Raw genomic sequence first — 5,093 nt, forward strand, 5'->3', positions numbered from 1 at the left:
ATTGCCTGGCATTGAGCTCAAGCAGTACAGCAATCTTTGACCCTGAATTATACACCATTATTATTGTTATTATTGTTATTATTATTATTGTTATTATTATTATTATTATTATTATTATTATTATTATTATTATTATTATCATCACAATCACTGCACTCTCCTGCCTTCTGGTAGCAATATAATGGTTTCCAGAAACATCTTAGGGGCTTTTTTTTTTTCTGCACATCCAAAGTATTAAAGTATCTTTTTGTAAAACATTGGTGTACTTTAAGAAAATAGGGTGTCTTTCCTCCATGTGAATAGCCTACTCCCTTCCAGATGCAGTGTTCAGCAGCCAAACAGCTGCTCTCTATTAAAATGTCTCTCAAAGCCCTCCTTATTTGCTCATAAAGGGGAGAGAAGTGTAAGTACGTTTATGGGGTGACAGGCAGATGTTTGGGTTGGAACAGGACAATGGCGGTGGTAATCAAAAACTAAAATGATCTCTTTTATGGCATTGTAAGCAAGTATTTTGGCCTCTTTGTTTTTAACCCTCTCCTTTCATGGTTAACATTTTAACTATTATGCGCAGGCAGAGTAAAGGGGCTTCAAGATAGATGCTCCCCCTACTGCAGAGAAGTCAATCAATCGTTTTAAGTAAAGGAGAAATCCCTTTTTGAAGAGCTGAATAAACATGCTTTCATGATACACTCAGCATAACAGATCATAATTGTTTTACAAATTGTACTCATTTATTTATAATAGAAATGTGTCAGTTTTTCAGAAATTATATTTCTCCAAGCCAATAAACACCAATCCCAATGGATTTCTGGACATCAATTTAATTAGGTTCATTTCTTCCAAAACTAAGAAGGACATATGTCAATCCTGGGGTTCTGTGTAATGTAACAAATGAAGCTAACCTTTGGTTGGTGGGGACATTCACAGAGAATTGAGCCATGCTGCTGGGGAAGGACGAGCTATGCGTTTTTAGTAGGGCTTGATAAACCTCATTGTAGAAATACCTTCTGTGAACATCATCGCTTCTGAGGTCCCACTTCTATGGAAATCCAAGCAGCTATCAGGGATGTGTCTTTGTGCAGATTTTAATAAATTGTGCTTGCTCAAAATTTTTGGACCCAGTGCAGCAATCGCTTGTAATGCTATTGCCATTATCCAGGAACTATATTGGAAAGTATAGTAGGTTAGACTTTCCCCAGTAATTAAATTACTATTTACTAGAAAGGAGCCCAACTGCCTCTTCTATGTATAGAATTTTGTGTGTCTGGAGATTGGAGACTACATAGATTCTCAATGGAATAATTTTTGATGAAACTGAATGCTTGGCGCTGGTATGGAGCTCTGTGCTGGGTCCTGGCAGCCACACACAGCACATAGCCTGAGAAAGTTATAACCTCTCTCATCTCTCCCTCTCTCTCTCCCTCTCTCTCTCCCTCTCTCTCTCCCTCTCCCTCTCCCTCTCCCTCTCCCTTCCCCTCTCCCTCTCTCTCTCCCTCTCCCTCTCCCTCTCCCACCCTCTTTCCCTCTCTCTACCCGCCTTGCACTGAGTCATTCACTTTTAGTGTAAGGTTCCTGGGAAAGAGTTATAACCTCCCTCTTCTCTCTCTCTCTCTCTCTCTCTCTCTCTCTCTCTCTCTCTCTCTCTCTCCATCTCTCCCTCCCACCCTCCCTCCCCTCCCTCCTTGCACTGAGTCATTCTCTTTTAGTGTAAGGTTTCAGAATTTGTGTTGAATTGTCTCCTCCAACCTGATAAGTACACAGCCCCTCCAAGGCCTGGAATCTACAGCAGTAACACTCCATCTCTGTGGCTTGAATTTGAGACCGTTCCAAGCAGATCAACATGATGAAAGACATTGTATTAGCAAAACTTCAATTTTCAGGTCAAGTAGAAACAGGAAATTTAGAGCTCTTTCCAATTTTCTGACAGGAAGTCAAGTGAATACACTGAAGAAATAGCAGGAAGAGTGAAGGAACAGACTTTGGGAAATTGAGTTTGCTTTTGATTTGGATGGGTTCCTTATTGAAAATGCAGTGCCTGAGGGAATTAGGTTCTCTTCTCTGGGGGCTTCTTTCCATCAACTCACTATGAGCCTCTGCTCAAACTTGGCTTTACATGGAGACCTGGTAATTATACTGAGAAATTGTTTGAAATACATTTTCATTCTTCCCTTTCAGAAACTTGTAACTTACTTGATTTCTACTAACATAGATCCTATGTGATAGTGTATATTCCAGTGTCCTCTCCCATTAGACATGTATCTAATAACTTAAACTGTACATTGACTCATTTCCAACCTAACAGAATTGGAAACATTTTTTGTCATTTCTATCTAGAAAATATTTCTAAATCAAAGGTATTTTTGCTTTCCAAACTCGATTATTATCATAGTTCTTATTTCTAAAATTTCTTTAATCTCTTTATATTTACAGATCTGTGTTTTTAATCACCACAGAAAATATTAACATGTTAAAAATGGAGTTTATTTTGAGATGCAAATCATTTGTTGATTTGTCCTCTTGCTTCATTTTTCTCAGTACTGTAATTGCCATTTTAAAACACAGCTAACTGTAGGCTGAACCCTTGTACATAAACCAGAAATCCAAACTATAAACATCACCAATGAAACTCAAAGATGCTCCACACTGAATAGTATAATGATTATTAATTAGTCAGATGGCACTGAGTGCTATTAATCATAATCAGGTGTTAGCTTTGTTTAATGGTCTGCATGGTGTGGAGATTTACATTGCACAGAAATTTAAAGTAGTTACACAGAAAGGGGGTTGTTGGTATACCATTCTTCATCATTTCCTATTGCATCCATGTTGTACCTGTTGCTTGGTTAGCTCCTAACAGAAATCTACCTAATGGCAGTCAGTAAGTGACAACTGACAAGTGCCCTGCATGTGTGACTTCTCTAAGCAGCTCATGTCTCTGAATACACAAATTAACCTGACATTGCTATCTTCTTATTCTCATCTTCTACTTTTTAAAGTACTTTTTGTTTTCCTAATAATAAAATTAGAACAGTTTATGTCAGTAATTTCTGTGTGTGCCAATTCTGAGAGGTGCTGTATATATGCAGAAGGATAAAATGATTCTGAAACAGGGACAAGAAGAAAAACAAACACAGCTTGTGTTTAATCCCTCATCCGAGACAGCTAGCAACTGAATATTTTGAGCATCTTGTTTGTTTGTTTGTTTGTTTACAGTGAGATCATCAGAGCTTGCATTTACTCTGCCTATCTAGTTTTTGGCAGTGCTTCTGAGGCTGCCCACCTAAAGCCATCTCCCTGCTGGACTGCAACCTTGGGAAGTCACTGAAGTCCCTCTCCCCATGATGTCACACTAATTTTCAACTCAGCCAAATTTGTTCTTGAAAGCAAGCAGTGTGCTACCTCCTTCTCCATTATCCCAAACTTTCAGCATTCAAATCTGGGTCCAGTGAGAAAGAGAATTATAAGTCATTTAGTATAATTGAGGCATCCCCATTTTAGAATAAACAATTTGAGTAAATATTAAAAGAAAAAATTAATGGGTATGGGCCAGAGAGAATCCTCAGTGGATAAAGGCAACTCCCATCCCACCTAACAACCTGAATGCAATCCCTAGGACCCACCTGTGGGATGAGAGAGTCATCTACTTCAAGCTGTCCCCTGACCTCCACCTTTGCCCTGTGGCACATATACAAGCACCAAGCATACACAATACACACAAGCATATACACTATAAAATATTTTTTTAAAGAATGGGCATACAATAAATGATTCCATTTGAAATTTCCTTTAAGATATTTTTTAAAGATCTATTTTTTTAAAGATTTATTTTTTTACTATATGAAAGTACACTGTAGCTGTCTTTAGACACCAGAGGACATCAGATCTCATTACAGATGGTTGTGAGCCACCATGTGGTTGCTAGGATTTGAACTCAGGACCTTTGGAAGAGCAGTCAGTGCTCTTAACCACTGAGCCATCTCTCCAGCCCCTAAAGATCTATTTTTATTTTATACATACAAATGCTTGCTCTGCATTCATGTGGGTGTGCCACATGCATACCTGGTGCCTGCCAAAGTTTGAAAAAGACATAGATCCTCTGAAATTGGAATTATAGACACTTGTAAGCTATAATAATTATAGAATAATTATAAGAATTATAAGAAATTGGAATTATAGACACTTGTAAGACACCCACAGCCATGTGGGTGCTAGGAATTGAACCCATGTCTTCTGCAAGAGCAGTCAGTGTTCTTAACCACTGAGCCATCTCTTCAGCTCCAACTCCTTCTCTAAAAAAGAAGGTATGGTATGAAACTTTATAAATTAAATATTTATTTGGAAAGTATCCAGACACATGGCTCTATGGATACTTATTTAACCACCAGTCTGTTCTGAGCCTTATTCAGCCATTTAACATTGTAAACAGTACTGTAACAGACATATTTAAATCTTTCGGTACATTCTCCTCCTCCCCCAGGGTGAATTCCTCACACCAGAATTGTTGAGTGAAAGCATTAATAAATTTAAGGCACTCAATATGCAGTTCCTGGTATTTTTGAGCAAACTGTAACACATAAGTCTCTCCAGGAAGAATATTTCTCCTGCCTTGTTATTGCTAGAAACATTGTTCACTATTGAACCAAATAATTCCATCATTTTTTTTCTAACAATGATGCTATTTATGACTAAAGTTAAAACCACGTTTTACTGAAATTGGTTGGTGTGATGGTCGTTTTGGTTTTGAACCTCACAGAATCAACAAGGGTCAGGTGTTAGTACAGCACACTTCTGGGACACATGAAGAAAGAGCTGCAGTGAATGTTGTTGACACCACCCAATGGGTCACTGGCTGCTGGCATTGACTCTCTCTTCCTTTTCCTTTCCCTGTTCTTCTCCTTTCTATTTCTTGACCCCTTCCTGGCAGCCATAGCAGTACTCTGCACTACAGACTCTCTTTACCATAATAGACTATACCTTCTGAAACTAGGGGAAAAAATTAAATCCCCCTGCCTTCCATGATTTTTGTCAGATTTGTTACACTAACAGGAAGGTGAGACTAACACTGCTTTTTTTTTTTTTATTTTAGATATTTT

This window comes from Mastomys coucha, unplaced genomic scaffold (genome assembly GCF_008632895.1).
Source record: "Mastomys coucha isolate ucsf_1 unplaced genomic scaffold, UCSF_Mcou_1 pScaffold20, whole genome shotgun sequence".
Lineage (NCBI taxonomy): Eukaryota > Metazoa > Chordata > Mammalia > Rodentia > Muridae > Mastomys > Mastomys coucha.